This window comes from Vicugna pacos, chromosome 1 (assembly GCF_048564905.1).
Source record: "Vicugna pacos chromosome 1, VicPac4, whole genome shotgun sequence".
Lineage (NCBI taxonomy): Eukaryota > Metazoa > Chordata > Mammalia > Artiodactyla > Camelidae > Vicugna > Vicugna pacos.
This window is the reverse complement of record NC_132987.1, coordinates 48,361,905-48,382,180: the sequence shown is the minus strand read 5'-3', so window position 1 is coordinate 48,382,180 and position 20,276 is coordinate 48,361,905. Positions and strand designations below refer to the sequence as shown.

General features: G+C 37.6%; 1 pseudogene; it reads left to right on the top strand.

The window, feature by feature from the left end:
• Window positions 1-2,435: 2,435 nt before the first annotated feature.
• LOC102530224 (serine/threonine/tyrosine-interacting protein pseudogene) lies at window positions 2,436-6,867 on the top strand (annotated as a pseudogene).
• The last annotated feature ends 13,409 nt before the right edge of the window (window positions 6,868-20,276 follow it).

Sequence of the window (20,276 nt, the reverse complement as noted above, 5' to 3'; positions counted from 1 at the left end):
CCTGGGATGAAAGGGAATCAGTTATGACAGGGGCTGTCAGACAAGAGACTGTGTTGATAAACGCTGACAACTGAGAGCACTGCTATTTCTGCTGGCTCTTACTGTCCTAATAGTGCAGAAGACACGTTGGCGCCTAGCTTTTCTTACAGGCATTTCAAGGATTTAGAACCTGCTGGAAAGATAATTTGGTAGAGAGATCCTTGACAATATTTTCTCCCATGAGGAGAAAAGCATTCGCAAGCCTGTCTGCTTGCAGCTGACTAGTCCCCAGGGCAGTTCGCCTGCTGTGAACCTGACTGTCCTCTCCACACCTGTTCTGTAGCTGATAGCCTCCTTTGCTTTTATTTAAAAACGTTTTACACCTTTCATTCTGTGAGTTCATTCTGGGATAACTGACCGGTTTATTGTAAGAGTTTATGTATGTAGGTATGTAGGCATGTATACGTGTATTTATTACTGTCTTAATTTTGGGGGGAGAGTATAGCTCAGTGGTAGCATGTGTGCCTAGCATGCATAAGGTCCTGGGTTCAATCCCCAGTACCTCCATTAAAGATAAATAAATAAAAACCTAGTTTTACCCCCCACCAAAAAAAAAAAGAACAAAAAAAGATTCATTACTGTTTTAATTTTTAGTTTGCCTTTGAACTTGATCAATTTGGGGGGTCTTTCTCTTCCTTATGGTAAGCACTCCTGTGCTTTAAAGGCTTTTTTTCTCCTTGACAATCTCACTTGCTTTTATCGGTAAGTCACACAAAGCTGGTACATTTATTTACTTATGTTTATTTATAGATGTCATTTTAGTTTCCATTTTGTTATTTCTAATTCATGTGCCACAAAAATGCTAGGCCTCCAAACGGAGGCCTGGAAATGATCTCCAAATTTTCTGTGTATTTTTCACTTTTTATGTTACTTCCTTTTAGATAATGTAGTGCACTAATTTAAATTGCTGTTCAGTGGAATAATTTAATTTGTCCATTTTTCTCAAGTAAGAAAGTAGCTCACTATACACATAATAGGAATTTACTGACTTTACAAAACGAGTTTACACTGCACTCGTATTCCATTTAATAGCTATTGTAAGCTATCTTTAAACTTCATATGTAAATAGTTAATGATATAAATTAAAGTTAAGAAATTACTTAAAAATTGTACTCTGGGAAGTGGTAAGCAGAATGTTCATTAACTAGATTTAATTCTGAAAAGGGCCATAGCTGCCATGGAAGTGGCCAAAGGCATGGCCTGAATATTCCATATCTCTGTGATGCAGAAAGCCAGATGGCTATACACTGATAAAAAGCTGCAACAGAGTAGCTTAAAAATAGGGTTGAGAAAGGCCACTGACGTGGGCTGTGTATACTTCCACTGACCAGCCACAGGTGACCCAGCTAGTTCCCAAGTAGTGTTAAATTTAAATTGCAGACTGGTTAGCAACTGTATGTGTAGGAATACGTATGCTGTGTGTGTGTGCATGTGTGAGTTTGCCCGTAAGCATGTGTGCCTCTCAGGGGAAAAGGGCAGGGAAGAGATTATAGTACAGCTGGTCAAAGAAGTTGTATTTTCCATGACTGCTTTCATTTGAGAGATGGGCTTTCAAACACACCGTTTAATGAATCTGGCCTGGCAATTTGCTGGATACAATTTTTCCATATCAGTTTAAACTCTGTGTCCCAAAACATTTGTGCTTGCATCCTCTGGCTCTAAATACGTCTCCTGTTTTCATACCTCCACCACAGCAGTTAGCCAACTGATACTTCAGAATAGCATTAGATGGCCAAATAAGTAGCACCATCTGCTGCAATTTAGAGGAATCCTTAGTGGTGCTGTGACAGCTGTCTTGTTTTGAGTCCTGAACACCAGAATTCATTTGTCAAAGAGGACACATATCCAGTGTAGAATGGCCATATTCTATAACAGGAAGGCTTTTTCTAGCAAGCGATACCCTATTCTTATGGAGGCTAGACTTCTGGAAACCATTGTTTAATCTTCAAAATATTACCCCAAATGTGGATGTTGACAAAATAGTCCTTCTAGGCAATTAGATTTAAAGCCCGAAGTCTCAAGCCATGCTTTAATGTATGAAAAGTCATTACACCCTCCCTAAGTGCCTAATTACATTTACTTAATGCACAGTCTTTAATAAGCTTGATTATCTGGCTTGTGAGCATGGAGCATCATAGGAGCTGCAAGCTAGAATTAGATATGGTAGGGTTATAAGTGACTCAAACTCAATAATTACAAGTAGAGAATTCAGTGAATTTTAATAAAATATTAAAATGTAGACCATGATTATATACAGATTACAATGACATAGTCATGTATTCATTCATTTAATAAATACCCATTTACTATGACCCAGGCACTTTCCTAAATGATAGCACACATAGAAAAGTTAGTAAGACAAGGTCTTGCACTTAAAGAGTTTGAATTCTTGTCAGATGGGCTACTTCATGAATAATGCAAGGTAGGTTATACAAATACCATTAGAGGAACAGATAATTTAACATAAGAGCTCAGACTAGGCTAAGATTACTTCAAACATGGGAAAGATTCATGGAAGCTGTGGCATTTAAAATTGACTTTGAAAGAAAAACGTGGCGTGTAATTTGAATATACCGATAGAGGAGCATGGCATTCTGTGTAAATAAGAGTGTGAGAACACCTGAAAGCCCAAAGAACTACGGGAAATAGGACCGCCAGGGGACTGAAAGCTCTCCCAGACAGAGGCTGTACCTGTCCGTGGCTTCTGTGGGTACAGACGCCCAACAGTACTTTAAAAGGGTCACATAAGTAATTTTCGGTATACTTTTAGTTAATATTGAACCAAATTAGAAAAAGTATTTTTTACAGGCAATAAGATGCACTGATTTAAAAATATAAGTCAACATGTTTGACAAACGTATAGAACACTTCCATTATTTCAAAAAGTGACTTCCACCTATTGGGGAGTTTTCAGGTATCTTTCTTAAAATTTATAATCTATATCCACAATGGTCTGATTAAATAGTGTCAATTTGATTGTTTAAAAATTTATTGAGATTTGTTTGTAGCCTTAGTAAAGTTTTGTGGACACTTGGAAAAAATGTGTATTTTGCTATCGTTGGTTAAAGTGTCCTATAAATGTGCATTAGGTCAGTGGGTGGGAAGCACTGTTCAAATCATCTGTACCTGTGCTGATATGCTGCCTATGTGTTTCACTGAAGAAAGAGTGTTGAAGAGCCACGTTGTAATTGTGCATGTCTATTTCTCCTTTCAGCTGTTCAGTATTTGCTTATATGTGTGTGTGTGTGTATGTATGTATGTATGTATATATATATATACACAAAAATTTTGGAGCTTTTCTGTTAGGTACATATACCATCTAGGATTTTTATTCTTCTTAATGAATTGGTCCCTTTATTGTTATTAAAAATGTCTCCTTAAGAATGATCAAATTCCTTGCTCTGAGGTCTACTTTTCTAATATTTAATAGCCAATGCTGCTTTCTTATGATTAGTAAATTGTATTATATATCATTTTCCATCATTTTACTTTAAAAATATAGTTTCTATATTTTAAGTGCATTTCTTATAAACAGAACATAATTGAGTATTGCCTTTTTATCAGTCTAACAATCTGCATTTTATTTGGAGTACACTGACTATTTGTATTTATTTTTTGATCTGGATGTGTTTACTTCTAGCATCATTCTATTTGTTTCTTGTTTCATCTGCTCTTCATTTATTTTCTCCTTTTCTTTTTTTTCAGATTGAGTATTTTTAATTATTTGGTTTTATGTCTATTCTTATAAGCTGTATCTGTTTTGCTGTTTAGTAGCTGAACTAAGATTTACAATATGCAGTTTTAATAAATCATTGTCTTTCTTAAGATATTATTACAGCACTTCATGTATGATGCATGAATCTTATAATATACTTCCATTTCACCCTCCTATTCTTTGTGCAATTGTTATCATATATTTTACTGCTGCATATCTTACAATTCATTATTATAAGTCTAATGCTATGGCCTCAAATCAAAGGAACTTTTTTAAATGAGAAAAAAAATTTTTCACACTTTTAACATTTCTCACACTCTTTATACCTTTTTGAAGAGCCAGCTTCCCATTCGAAGAATTTTCTTTAATGTATCTTATAGTGCAGATCTGCTGACACCAAATTCTCTTAAGTATTGTTTGTATGAAAATGTTTTTAGTTTTATTTTTGCTGCATGTAGAATTCTGAGTGTTTTTAGCAATTTAAGGATTTTTTTTCCATTGTCTTCTCATTTACCTTTTTTTTTTTTTTTTGATGAAAAGTCAGGGATCATTCTTATCTTTGTACTCCAATATATATAGTGATTTCTTCCTCTGGCAGCTTTGAAGTTTTCTCTTTATCACTGTTTTCCAGCACATTCTTTGGTATGGTTTTCTCTCTGTTTATCTCGCTTAGTGTTCATCAAGCTTCTTGGATTTTCGTCAGTTTGAAAACAATTTTAGCCATTTTTTTATACATTCTTTTGATCCTCTTTTTCTTCTTTATCTGTACTCAAATGCCATGCATCTTTGACACTTGCTATCACTCTACAAATCACTGAGGAGTTTTCATTTCTTGTCTTTTTTTTGTTTTATTTTTCTCTGCCTTTGCTTCAGTTTAGATGGTTTTTACTGTTATGTCTTTAAATTCACTGATCTATATACTTCAGTGTCAAATACAAATGTACTATTAAGTCTACTTGGTTAATTTTTTCATCTTATATATACAATTTTAAAGTCCTTGTTTATTAATTCCTTTGTGTCATTTCTGTGTCTGTTTTTATGTACAGATTTTTCTGTCTTCACATGTCTATTAATTTTGGATCAGCTGCTTGCCATTATGATGTCATGTATTATGTGAAAATAGATACATAGATAGATAAAAATCTGTATAAACGTATATGAATTTTGTCATTTTCTTTTAAAACTTCTTGACGTTTATTTTGGCAGGCAGATAAGTTAGTTGACAATCAACTTGATCCTTTTAGGTTAGTTTTAATCTTTGTTCAGAAGGTTTTAGAATACCCTTTCTTGCAGAACTAGTTTAGCATTACAATTAAGGTCTGATCCTCTGCGGTATCTAAGCAATACCCTGAGTTATGAATACCTCTCACCCCTATGTAAGTTCAGGAATTATGTAGCTGACGACCTCCCAGTAGTTGATAGTTTTTGGTTTAGCTGGTTCATTTTTGCTTGGGATGACAGAGCTTTACTTGATGCACATAGAGCTTGGTGTTTAGCGACAGACCCAAGTAGACCCCTACACAGATTTTTGGCGTACTCTCTCTGCATAAATCACCTCTTCTAGTTCCCTGGCCAGAAAACTCTTCCTGCCTCAACTTTCTTACACTGAAATCTCTATTTCCTCAACCCAGCACTGCCTTGCTCTGGTTCATTCCATCCTCCCAGAACTGAGTTCTTGGAAGTACCTACAGAAGTAAAGCCAGGGAAATTGTAGGAGTCACTCTCTGTGTTTCTTCTCTGAGGAGAAGAGCACCTTGTTTCCTAATATCCAGTGCTTGGCAATAGTCTCATATATTTTCATTAAATTTTCCCATTTTTTTAGTGAAAGGTAATTTTTAAAACAAATTTCCAGTTAAGTGTAATATATATGGTGCCAATAAGAAAAGATACATACATTGCATATTTGATTCAGAATTTTAAAAAATGATTTGGTTTTAAGAAATTACTAATACAGAGGGAGGGTGGGGAGGAAGGAGGGGAGCCGGTTGTAGGGCTCGTGCTGGTGCCGGAACCTGGGCGGCCCGAGGGGCGCGGAGACTCGCGGGAAGGGAGACGGCAGCAGCATGGCGGCCGGACACGAGCCGCCCCACCTCCTCTTCCCGGCTGTCGCCGCCGCCGCCGGAGTCGCTGGGACCCTTTAGTCTGCGTGTTTTAGTGTAAGCCCGCTGTCTACCCTTCAGGCCTCCGGTCTACCCGTCCTGCTACCTCTCACCGCCACTGCCAGCCCGAGGGTCGGGCCGACCGCGTAACTCCCCCCCACATCCCGCTCCCACCCCCAAGCTCGCGGCCGGGACCGTGGAGGACGTGAGACTGGAGTTGCCCGCGCTCCCACAGTGCAAAGAAGCCGCCGAGGAGTGGACCTATCCTGTGAGACGAGAGATGTAGGAAATTTTACCTGGACTGTTTTTAGGCCCATATTCTTCAGCTCTGAAAAGCAAGCTACCTCTAATAAAGAAATACGGAATAACTCATATAATATGTATAAGACAAAATATTGAAGCAAACTATTAAACCCAACTTTCAACAAGTATTTAGATATTTAGTTTTGGATATCGCAGATAATCCAGTTGAAAATATAATACTTTTTTTCCCCATGACTTTAGTTTATTGATGAGAGCTTACAAAGTGGAGGAAAAGTTCTTGTCCATGGGAATGGAGGGATCTCCAGGAGTGCTGCCTTTATTATTGCATACATTATGGTAACGTTTGGAATGAAGTACAGAGATGCATATGCCTACGTTCAAGAAAGAAGATTTTGTATTAATCCTAGTGCTGGATTTGTCCATCAACTTCAGGAATATGAAGCCATCTATTTAGAAAAATTAACAGTACAGATGATGTCGCCACTTCAGATAGAAAGGTCGTTATCTGTTCATTCTGGTACCACAGGCAGTTTGAAGAGAACACATGAAGAAGAATATTTTGGAAACAGGCAAGTGGCGACTGCGCAGAATGGCTGACTCAAGAGCAACGTTATAGAGGATGTGAATTTCTATTTGGGAAGGAGAAAATACTAGAGACAGTAATAATGTAAAATGGTAAAAACACAAGTAGTTTCTTTCCAGTTATATGTTGTTTCCAGACGTGTTTCTCTGCAACTTGTTGAGCAACATTTTAAGAGGCTGGACTTCTGCAATAGATGGCACTGATGGTTTTACTCCCCCCCCCCTTTTTTTTTTAATTCTTTACAGTTTTATTATAAACCAAGAATGTTGGACTTGCAAAGAGGTATTGCGATATCGCACTTTTCATACCTGAAATTTATTTGTATGATATAAAATTATTACTTTAAACAAAATGTAAGTTAAGGGGAATTTGTTTATAAAATCTGGGTAATTTATAACAAAAGAATTTCCTAACATTTGCTAAAAATTCATTTTGTGTTCTACATATTTAAAAATAATTTTACAGTTCAGTTTTATGATGCAGCCTCTTACATAAACATTAACAAAGGCAGGGATCTGCCACATTTCTTTTTTAGTATAATTCAATAGCTAAATTACCTTTGTTTTTTTGAACTTCTTGATCCCTTATTAATAAACTTCAAATCATGACATTAGCCAGCTATCCTTACTTTAACATGATCCAAGGATTGCTTCCTTTCCTATTACCTTCCTAATTTTATTCTACAGAAAAAAAGTTTAATGAAAAAAGGAAGGTATTTTGCTTTATAATACCAGATGCTCAAAAACAAGGAGTTTTAAACTTTCAAGTGACTTTCCTTTAACATTCTTAAAAGCCAGATGTTGTATTTGTTCATTTCAGAGTTATGTAGACTGTTTTTGCTTTGTCCAAAATGATTCTAAATAGTAAATATAATAAACCAATGTAACACTATTTTTTCTAAACAAAGCCCCCCCAAAAGTGCCTTGCCTCATTAGAAAAAATTAAAAAAAAAATCCTCATGACCTCTAAATTAGTATGTAGAACAGTGAAAAGTTTTGGACATTTCCCTGCAATTTCTGTTTTGTTTTTTTTTTTAAATCATAAATTAGCTCAAACTGAAAGTCTTTAAGGCTTGGAGAAACCTTAGTAAAACTATTTGGAATATGGAACATTTACTCCATTTTATACTGTCTTAATGATTCTGTGAGTTTGTTCTGACTTTGAAGCTTTTCTTTGAGGATGCAGTTATTGGAGAAAGTGTGGAAGAGTTCGTTGTATTATAAATTAGTATTGTAATCAATACAATGTAATCTTTACATTGAGTTAATCCAAATTCCCCCCATAATTTACATTAGAGTCACTTTATGGATCCTAGGTTCTCCATGTTTTTATTTATACATATAAAAATTGTTCTAAGAAAAACTTTTGCTATTTTAAGAATGATGTTGGGGAGGATAGGAGTGCTTTTAACATTTTATAGGTGATGACTTAGGGTAGCACAAACAAAACTCCTTTGTATCTCACTCTTCTCAGTCCTCTCTGGAGGTGCTCTACTGATGGAAATGTTTTCCATACATTCCCTTAGTACCAACAGGTACTATGCAAGGTAACCTACTACACCAAGTTACCTACTTTGCTTTCCTCCCTGAGATGTAACAATACAGTGTCAGTTTTTTTTATCCAGCATAGCAGGAGAGTGGAAGTGAATCAAAATTGCGTTGTTAATTAATTGTTAATTCCTGTTGATCCAGGTGGTATTCCTTTTCTGATTTCCCTTCCCTTCTCCTGTTTTTACCACCCTAACAACAGCATATTGTTAATCCCATGTGATCTCATGTTCTGTTGTGTGACCAGGTCACTGGGTGTGGTGGTCTAGTACAGTTAAGATTTGCATTGAGTGCTCTGAAATTCCAGTTGGTAAAGTGCCAGATAACACAGCTTTCCTGTATGTAGATCACTATTAGGTAGATCAGCAAAGTCTGTTTTGCAGTCTGTTAAGCTTTGATGCTTCATTCAGCAAAAACTGCTCACAAGGATCTTCATACTAGTCCATTTAGGTCTTAAAAATGAGGCAGTTAAGATTTTTTAAAATTAATTTCTTAAATACACATATCCTCTCCAGTAGTCTGGCCACGAATACAAGTTTGGTTATTTATTTATTTATAGCTGGTAATTTTCTGCTTTTCCTAACCACTATAACTTTTATGTTGTTACTGAAGTGCCTGCCCAGCACTGTATAGTAAAGACTGTCTCTCACAAACACTAGAAAAAGGGATTGTCATCTTCTTGAGTACTAATTAATATGGACAGAATGTTTATTCTTTCTTTCATATAAGAACGCTACAAGTTTGTTTTATCTTGAGTCCATCCTTTCACCTCATGTTGAGCTAGTTCTTCTGGTAGCTCTGCCTATTCTTCTATTGGGCTCTATTTCCATAATTCCTTTATTTCCACAGTTGTTTTGTGATAGTTAACCAATCATGATTCATTTTCTAGAATATTCAAATAATGTATGAGTGATATAGCACCCAATTTTAAACAGTAAATATTAATCTGGGCACAGAATTTAAAATGACATCACATCAAAACATAGAAAAACTATTTATTGTCCACTTTGAAAGTATGAAACATAAATATTGAAAATATTCAAACTGGAATGGTAGTATTTTAATCTTCTATTTTTATTTCATTGGTTCGTGGTAATTTCTTATCAAATATTTAAACAGCACTTATTTGTATCTACTCTATGTTGGAAAAGTTAAACCATGATAGCTTTTGCTACCAGCTCTCAACCACTTAACTTTCTGAGTAGAATATTTGTTTTGGGAGGATTTTGCGCTTCATCTGAGTTTAGAAGTAATGTCAGAAAATGTTAAGCATGTCCTTTTAAAGAAAATGTAAGGTTTCTAATTGTCTTATTACCATGGTAATTCAAGTGACTTAGAAGTATTTAACTACAATCTTGAATTATAAAGTTGGGATGCAAATATAGAGACATCAAAATCTCAACTTGATGTAAAGTAAATGAGCAGTTACCTGGTGGGTTTTTTTTTTTTCCAAATAACTGTTTAACCATAATTTCATAACAAACTTAGCTTCATTTCAATATTTATTTCGTCCATTCATCAGTGCTCCAAAAAGGAAATAATAGGAAATAGCTGAAAGTTACTAAAATCTTTTTTCTTTTTTATTGATTAGAGAAATTAGTTTCTAGGGTCTTCGAATGCTGGGGTTTTTTTATCTTACCCATCCATGGCAGCTAAAAAAAAAAAATCACTCAAAATATTTAGGTTTACATGTTAGCTGTCTCATAGGGAGTTGCCATACCTCACAATTCAAAGTGTATTCTATAGATCAGTAACATTACACTGACATGTAGTTCCAATTTACTATGCAGCAAAAATGATTCGAGAAGAAAAATGACCTACAGTGTCTATTTATCTTTGCAAAGGCAACTGCTTAAGTTACTCTACTTTTAACATTTGTACTTGGATAAAATGCTTATGTATGTATAGGAATGTCACAGTGCAAATGCTGCTAGCTCAGGCACAAAGTATTAAAGTTATTTTGTGAAGATTGGTGGTTGTATTAAAACTGTTGTGCCATTATACCTCAAAAAAAAGAAATTACTAATATAATATTTTAATATAATAAAACTATTTGTGACAAAGCAATAATATTGAATTATTAATACAATATTTTAATTATATTATAATGTCAAAAAATAAGTCATTAAGTTTATGTAATTCTGTTTTTAAAATCCTGTTCTTTGACTATTGAATCTAGTGTCAGAACAGAATCCCTAATTCTGGTTTTCAAATTTTATATTGTTCAGGAATTAGCATATTTGCCAAGGAGCAGATTCTTGAGTCTCAACTCCAGATATTCTAATTAATTAAGTTTTGGGTGGGACCAAGCTATCACCATTTTTGAGCAATATTCCCATTGATTGTGATATAGGAGGTCCAAGAGAAAATTCCAATGAAATGTCCTTGTGCTGTTGATATTTTCTGTTTGGGTGACTGATTAGTAACAAATGACGATATTGATTCTGCAGGACTGAAAGCATAATTTACGTGTTGCAGTGCCTCAAGGCTATGTAGGTCTTGTGTTCAATCGTTTCAAATAAGTAAATGTATAAACTAAAAGTATTGTTTTCTTTTTAATTTGATTTTTTTCCTCTCATTCAGGAAACTAAAGAAGACGGTATTTAAATTTGGCATGAATTAATTATTATCACACAGGTAGCTTGGAAGATGTTTTAAGTGCCTTTTAATCACAATGAAGACATATTTGAAATGTTTAATGGAACTTAGTTGGAAGCCCAAACCATCTTACAGCTAGAAAAAGATGGAAAAAGAAAATGCCATTTTTCACAAGATTTCATAGCACCTGAGTTCTGGTTTTAATTTTCTCCAAAAGGCAGTTGGCATGAGGCAATATGTCATTTACTAGTGCTATTTACTCTGATTAATTACTTGGTAGACAAAATAAAGAACATTCTTTCGGAAGTAAGTCTCTGAAGCCCACTGTGTCCAGGGAGCTGTGGGAGACTGAGAATACTGTCCCCATACTGAGTCCTCCTCTATCTTCAGTCCAGTCGGGACCCTTGGTTGAGGAGGAAACGGTCACCGTGACCCAGAAAATTCTTAAGAATAAAAGCTGTCACTGATGAATCCATGGATACATTGAATACTGGGACATGCTAGTGTTCTCTTGACCCTTCCAAAGGTTCAGTTTAAAACCATAACAGGACTGGGAGAACTATTCTGACAAATAGCCTTTTAAGGACAACCATTTCATGCTTGGCTCATTTCATGGCTTCAGGAAAAAATCTAAGAGAGAGAAATGGCTGATTTTGAAAGAGATTTGGGGAAAAAAATTTTTCTTCTTGTAATGCTGGAGCTCATCTATTTTTCTTCAAGTTGGAAATTTGACAGTCTACCCCACAGTGCAGCAGCCTCTAAGCTTCAACCCAAACCCACAGACTGATTTCTGGTTTGCTGGAGGCACTCAGTCTTTCCTGGAAATTGCCTTTAGCCACAGTTGCAGCGTCCAAGAGTGTTGGCGCTTGTCAAAATAGGAAAGAGAATGTAAAAATGGGCTTAGCACTCCTAGCCTTGTGCTTTGAGAAATCTAGATGTGCTTTAACAAATATGAATGTAGGAAATGCCAAACTCAGATCCCTGCTAGTTTTTCTCTTCCTAAAGTCTTTCCTTTATTGTTCAGTTACTACATACTCAGACATAAAGCACTTTGTATATTTTTCTCAAGTCTTCACAGTAATCTTATGACATGCTATTACAATACCCATTTTATAGGAAAGCCAACTTAAGATAAATAAGTTAAATAACTTGTTTAAGAGCAAAACTAAATGTGGTAGAGTCAGTAAGTGGCAGAATCAACGTTCAAATCCAGGATGATCTGAGTTCAAATCCAGGATGATCTGACTATAAGGTCCATGATCTTAGTGATTATACTGTAACTCAACATCTCAACCTCTGTCCTCTCTCACTATTGGCTTTATCCAAAGGACACCCATGTCTATAAACTTTATTCTTCCCTGGCAATCGGCCCTGAAAATTTGATAATATGTCATTGGCTTTATTGAGTTTTGGAGCTAAGAATCTTTTCTACATTTAGAAGTCAATGTTCCAGTCATGTCTGAAGGATTCCTTGTTTGACTTCCTTTGAATTCCCTTTGGCTGGTCCCGTTTGTTATCAACCATATTGGAATCCAGTACTGTAGACATAAGGTGCCCATATTTTGCCTAGATATGTTAATTCCTATGACTCTTCCTCTTCCAGTGTTGACCTATCTGGAGCTCTGGCAGGACTTTTCCTCCTCATTTTATCTATTGCTCTAGCTAGCACTCATTTTGAAAACTGAAATCCTATTCTTCACTACAAGTTGTTCACAGGTTTTGCTTGACCTTTGCTTTTTACTTTCTAGAACTAGACTGTATTCTTATATGGTCACCTTTTGAACTGGACGTCTTCTACATATAGACAAAGTGTTTAATGATGACCACCACCGATGACCACCACCTGAATTATATGGTTGGTTGGTATGGTTAGATTGCATTCCTTGTTGACACTTGATTGGCAAACATTTGTTGAGTGTTTTCTGGTGCAGGCTCTGTGTTGGGGCCTCACCTGCAAGGAAGAGGTATATCCTATGTCTCTGTGCCATTCACAGTTCAGTAACTCTGTCCTATGTTAGTATTGAGTCCTTTCCCTTTGGTCATTTAACCTTATTTGTTGAGTTTTTCCTATGAAATTGCCTTTCTCCAGTCTCACCTTAGTAGGAATGTCCCAGCTTGATCTGTTTTATTTCTGTTCTCTAGCCTAGATTTGCCAAAGACCCACTGTGACACATGCACAAGAATGTCTAGGGCAATGGCACCTCCTGTCTCTGCTCTTCCCTCTTCTCTACCATGCCACTTCTGAGATGTGACTTGAAGCTGTGCATGCTAATCATGTGTCCTTGTCCTTCACGATATGTGCTCTAGCAGGGTGGGCTTTCCCCCTCCATCAACCATTAGAGAATAAGGATTTTTGAAGTTTCTAGCAAGTTCCTTTGTAAGTACTCACTGGAAGTGAAAGTTATAGGGGAAAATTGGTTGAAGTTTTCTAAGATGAGGGTTGGCAAACTGTATTCCATAAGCTAAATCCAGCCCAGCACCTATTTTTGTAAATAAAGTTTTATTGGAACACAGTCATATTCACTCATTTAGGTATTGCCTATGGCTGCTTTTTGTGCTACAATGGCATGAAAAGTTGAGTAACTATGAAAGAGAAACAGTGGCTCACAAAGCTTAAAGTATTTACTATCTGATCGTTTACAGAACAGTTTACCCACACTTATTCTAAGACTTTGATAAACCCCTTAGGAAGTACATTAAATAATAATATGTGGTTATCTTAAGTACTCTAATGGTTAAGAAAATTAATTTATGGTGGATGTAGAATGAAAAGAGTACACTCCTATAATCCTTGTTTCTTTGGCCACACACAGAGAGCCTTAGCAAAAATCAAGAAAGCATTTGACTTGAGCACTTCTTCATATTTCTCAAGTCTCTGGCCATACCAGTTACCCTTGATCCTATGTTGTTCTCATACATCTTCCAAAGGAGATGCCCAATAGTCTCTTTGTGGCTTTTTATGAAATAGTATATGCTGTTTGGGGTCACAGGGTCTTGGTCAGTGTCTTCTTGTCAAATTGCTAAACAGCATCTGTGCTGCGCTTGCCCTCAGCTTTGTGCAGCCTTCTTCAGCTCCACGTTCCACTGCTTACCTGGCTCCCAAATGGAAGAAAACTTCATTCTAAGCTTAATGTTGTTTTTGTTTGCTGAGCTTGGCAGATTTGTTTTCTAACCATAATCAGTTTAGTGGGCCTTGAAAACAGGGATTTGCTCTTTTAGGTTTGTAGCTCCCTCTTGCTAACAAGTTCTCCAGGGACTAAACCAACTTTCTAATAATGATGATATTAATAATGATGTTAACAATAGCTTTGAATGCTTATTATATGCTGTAATAATTATAATGAAAATAGGCATTATAATAATAAGCCATAATAGTTTTGAATGCTTGTTATGTGTTATATCTAGGAAATGGTTCCAAGTTCTGCACATAAATTAACTTATTTAATCCTTGTAACATTTCGGTCAGGCTTACATCAGAGTCCATGTTTTTAATCACTATGCAAAAGACATATTACTAGGAAGTTTTTGTTGGTTCTTCAGCATGGGGAGAACATAAGAAAGTGGCACTACTTGTTGAATTTCTTTGAGGGCGTTCCCTAAAAAAATAGAATACACACATACATATATACACATACATCTGTATATAAGTATTTCATATACATATATACATACCATGTAGTAAGTACATAATAAAAGTTCCTAAATGCATAGAAAGTTTAATTTATTCATCAAAATATTATCAAATGCTATAATGACAGGCATTGTTATAGTTTGGAAGGAATGCTTCATTTACTTACCAGATATATTCATAGTGTCTTAAGTATAAATTGCTGACAGGAACAAACTCATGTAGACTGGATTAAAACACAGAGGCAAGCAGTTAGGGACCAAGTTAGTCTCCAGCAGTCTCCCTCTGTCCCCCTCTCTTGCTCCTCCTTCCCTGCCCCCTCCACATGCACATCTACCACCCAGCCCCTCCCTGGCATCTTTCTGAGCCCCTTTACCTCCTCTTCTCTGCCTTCCTGCAGACAACCTCTTTCTGCTTCTGAATGAACGTGGAAGGCAGTACACTTCGAGCTCCTACAACACTGACTAGATCTTCTGGATCCAAATTGCAGATTCCAAGAGAGGAAATCAGTAAGTCATCTAGAACCAGACGTCCTCTTTCAGGCTCAGTCAGTAAAGGCTGACAACAGAGTTGAGGTGAGTTCACGTGACCTGCTAAGGAAACGGAATTCCTAAGACTAATTCTTGAATAAGGCGTGAAAACTGAGTAAGAGAGGTACAAAATATGTTGACCTTTTTCCTCTTTCTTTGAATGCCCAGAGTCCATAGTAATATTCCCTAAAACCAGGTAGTAATGCTTTTAACTGCCCTCAAAAATGATAGGAAACTCCTTCACAAGAAAGAGCTGAATAATACATTAAATGTGAAAAAAGTACATTGTATTCCTAGACCTTCACTTCTTGGATGATGCAAGTCCCTGGGATCCTTCTATATTCCTATGTTTGCTTGTGATGCCTAAAAAAGTTGCAGTGGAGACAAATGCCAGGCTTTCTGATACTACCTGCCGCCCCATCCATTATAGGCTTCATCCTTCTCTCCAGATTGCCAGTATGTAATCAACAAAGATTACCCAAAATGTATGGAGAGGGTAGATGGGGCCATTTTGCATGGTGTCCTCCAGACCTGCAGAAATCATAAAACCGGACTACCCACGTGAACTGGTTGGCACTGTCAGGCCAGGGACCAGAATAAATTTCCACTCCACTGGAAGAATTACGACTACGAACTCCTTTACTCATGACTCTCCATAGGTCAAATGCTGGGTCTGAAAAAACATGTAGCTACTAAAAAAGAGGGAGCCTTGGAGATGCTCAAATAGCCAGCTGAATAGCTAGAGTCTTCCCAACATCAGCTCTCTTGATGTAACAAGTCCTTTTTTTAACTAAATGTTAAAATGCTTTTCCTATTTGAGTGACTGATAGTCAGAATTATTCTTTGCTTTTGGCATATCCATATTGGGAAGATTTATTCACACAATGTAGAGATGGAAAAATGGGACAGATGCTACGCTTGAGCCTTAATTCCTTACAAAATTAACAGGAATTAGAAGAGGAAGTTTGTGCTCTGGGGTAGAGATTTTATAGACGTACCACAGAGACATATCCCAGAGACATACCCTTCACTTGCACCTGACCTGCTAGGTACAGAGGGCTTCCATGTAATTAAATTGCCTGAATTCTGTTTGTCACAAAATTCTCCCCCAGTCCCACAGCTCTCTCCCACTCAAGTTTTAAAGATAATGTAAAAGAGTAGATGAGATGCATATGGACCTCAGGATATACTCTGGAATGTAATTTTTATAAAATATGAATTTATTCTGCTCCTATTTTCCTTTTTATTTTAAGTGCCTGTTACTAACATTTTGCAGAGTTGATGAATTCAGACTGAAAGAGAGGTTTTCTCAAGGAACACATGAAGTGGCAAATTGTTTCAGTACCAACTACTATGCAGACCAAGTGAAAGTTAGATTTTGTGGGAAGATCATTAATTTATTTCTGTGTACATCAGTGGTTCCCAAGTTTGGCTGCACATGAAGATCATCTGGGGGCTTAAAACAATACTGATGCCCAGGTGGCACCCCAGAGATTCTAATTTAATTTGTCTGTGGTGTTTCCATTAATATTTTTAAAATAAACTTAATTTTTTGGAATGCTTTCAGATTTATAGAAAGTTGCAAAGGAAGCACAGAGGGAACCTATATGCCCTTCACTTAGTTTCCCTCTTACCTTAACGTTCCCACCGTGTGACCTTTGTCACAACTAAGAACGAACATAGGTGCATTGTTACTAACTGAAATCCAGGCTTTATTTGATTCCATTATCTTTTCCACTCCTGTCCTTTTTTGGCTCCAGGATCCCACTCGGGGTACATTGCATTGTGTCATCATGTCTCCTTCATCTTACCAGGTCTGTGATAGTTTCTCAGTCTTTGTTTTTCGTGACCTTGAAGTTTTGGTGAGTGTTGGCCAGATATTTTGAAGAGTATCCCTCAATTTGGGATTTTTCTGATGCTTTCTCATGGTTAGAGTGGAATTATGCATTTGGGGAAAAACTAGCACAGAGGTTAAGTGCCTTCATCCCATATCAGGGTGTAAACACCATGAGCATGACTTCCCCTGGGGATGTGAATCTTGATCACCTGCCCAAGGTGGTGTTTGCCAGTTTCTCCACTGAGAAGGTATTCTCCATTCTCTTCCCCTTCCCGTACTCTAGTTTTTGGAGGTAAGTCACTAAAAGTAGGGGCGGTGTGAGTCTGAGTTCACCTCCTGCAGGGAGGCATACCAACGTGAATTATTTGCCATTTTTTCATAAAGAGGATTTGTCTCTTCTCCCACATTCATTTACTTATTTAACCCTTTGTTTATGTAGATACAGGCTCATGGATATTTATTTTATACTTTGGGTTATAATCCCAAGCTGCATGTATTTTGTTACTCAGATCATTTTAGCTTTGGCCGTTGGGACCTCTCTGAGGTTGGTCGCAATAGTATTTTAAAAGCCCACCAGGTAATACTCAAGGGCAGCCATAGTAGGGAACTCTGATTTACATGCAGGTGACCCGTGTTTCTCAAAGCATAGTTCCTGAATAAGCAGTGTCACCCTCGCCTGGAAATTTCTTAGAAATGCAGTTTGGGGGCCCCCACCGCAAACCTACTGAATCAACACGGGGTGGAGCCCAGGTGAATCTGATGGGCACTAATATTTGAAAACCACTGAAGTAGGTAATATCAGGATACCCCTCAGTCTTCAATAATATGCTTACAAGGTCCCCACAGCATAGCTCCATGAAATTCACTTGCAGTTTAAGCATCACATTTTAGGTCTAGAGTTGCCAGGCTAGCATTTTAGAAGTGGCCTAACTTCTCCCAGGTAATCTGCATTGATGTAGAAAGTCCTGACAGAGGAAATGTCCCCGCCCTGACCCAGAGCGCTCTCTAATCCTGGACAGCTGTGAACAGAACACACACACGATTGAACATTTCCCCCCAAATTTGCCTCTTTATTGTGACAACATAAATATTGATGTACTACTAATTATTAAAATGTGAAAAATTACTGTGAAGAAAGGGACCTTATCTAACCCCAGGCTTTTCTTATTATTCTCAAAGCAGAGCCATTATCTTTCTCTAACTTATGCTTCAGGTGTTGAAAAGCTAATTCACAGCTCCCCCGCTGCCTACTTGTGGGGACAGCTTTCTTCTGCTACAGGCAGTAATTGCCTTACTGTTCGCCTAAATCGCCCTAGAGAAGAAAGCATAGCTTTGCTTGCTTTATCTTGTGGATTTAAAGCAGTGCCTATACTTGCTTTGCATAGAAGAGAATTTCCACAGTTATTTTTACTCTAATCCATGTGACTCCTTCCAGTTGGGACATGGAAACAAGATTATGAAGACGTGCACTAAAGTACATTTTATTTGCACTTGTAATACCTCAAAAATAAGTCAGGGATTATCTTGGTGGTGGAAGGAGACAGAAACTACCTTCACTGGTCCAGGTTAGTGGTGATAGCTCGATAGGTGCTGTAGATAAAAATTCACGTTCAGTTGGATGGATAAGAATCGTTTAATTTGGTCAAACAGATTAGACCAGAAAATTTAAGTATAACCTGTTTTTCCTAGAACAAACAGTTCAGTAGGTAGAACTAGGCATGTAACAAGATTAAACATACTGCACTAATTCTGCTCTGATGTGATGCGCGGGACCAGACTGTGAAATCAGACTCACAAATCTTACCCAGGGTATTGGCTACCAAGAGGCACAGAGAGGACAGGGAAGGATGTGGGACATCAAGGACAGCCAGCCAGGTCCTTTCTTCCTGGAGCAAACATATACTTCTGGCTCAGAAAAAGTGAAGTCTGTAAGTGCGACTGTTATTTCACACAGCAAGGAGCATTTCAATTCTGAAAAATTCCTTTTTTATATCTCAGGGTGGTAGAGCTTACATGAAATTCTGTAGAGAGCCATGTCTTACAAATCCAGAGATTCTGGTTTATCGTAGATACAGGGACATCCTATTGAGGACATTCTGAAGTCAAGGTCTCCTCCTCCTAGCATATATTATTGGCCTATCTACTTGGAGATTCAGTTGACAAGGAGATTAGCCTGGGTGGCATACCCTCTTTCCTTTCCTCTGAGGGTACGCCCCAGGAAAAAGTATAAATGAATTACAGTCGGTTGCTGTAACTCTCTCCTCCCCATGCCTCAATCTGTTTTTGTAGGAACTTCAGCTCCGTTTGTTAATCTCTACACCCCATCCAAACACACAGCCTCACACATAACTGACCCTGTCAGTTCTTCAGGTAGACTTAGAAACCCAGAGCACTTTTGGTTCCTCCGTGGGGCTTACATTTTTGCTTCTCTTTTGCTCTGGCCTTCGGCAGTGAAATCTGCTGCGGGACCATCACAAGGCCAGGGTGCTGGCATTTACAACTATACAAGAGATTTTGCAGTGAGTGGTGCCTGGTGCTCAAGGGTACTGGTGCCCAGTGAAGGCTCCCCTCCCACTGAGCCTCCAAGGCAGCACTGCACAACTTCCACCCTGTTGTCTTTCTCGGCCTGTAAGTTTACTGACCGGTCTTCCTCCCAGTTCAAGGCCCTAAATCTATCCCACTGCTGCAATCTGTCTCCCACATTGCATTCAAATGCTTTTTATGAAATGTAAATGTGCTTGTACGCTTCCCACGATTAGAAACTTTCAGTGGCTCCCCAGGGTCACCAGTATAAAAACATAAGCTCCTTCTTCCGTATGCTGTATTTCAGAGCTGGATCCTCGAGTACTTGTCCTACGTTGCATTTTTTCCACTCAACTTAGAGAACTCAGCTTTAGATCAGATGTCCTTCCTTTTCATGATTCTGTGCCATTGTGTTTCTGCTCACTCTGTTTAGATGGTCTTTTCTCCCACTTTTTTTAATCCATGTTAGTTCTGTCTTAACCTGCATGGCTTGGTTCAGGTATTGCCTTCTCTGGGACGGTTTTCTGGCCTCAGTATTCTACAGTAGATACTCTTGAAACCAAAAAAAAAAAAAAAAAAAAAGAGCAAAATGACACATACTATACCATGTTACATATGTCATTCTCTTGCCCGTCTCTCTTACTATCTTTGGAGCAAGCATTCTATATATTTGGTTGCAACTTCAGTGACGGGCATACAGGAAAATGCAAAGATGGATGTAGTGAAGGGTACAGATGGGAGCTTTACCGTGACAAGGGGGTGTAACACCTTTTCATCAGACTGAAGGAGAGGTGTGGCTGTTGAGAGAGTTCTGCAGGGGACAGCGAAGGAAACTTGAAGTGCCTTGGGCCTGTCTTGATACGGAAGTGGTTCAGCTATTTGATGAGAGGATGGGGACGAGGACTTGAAGAGA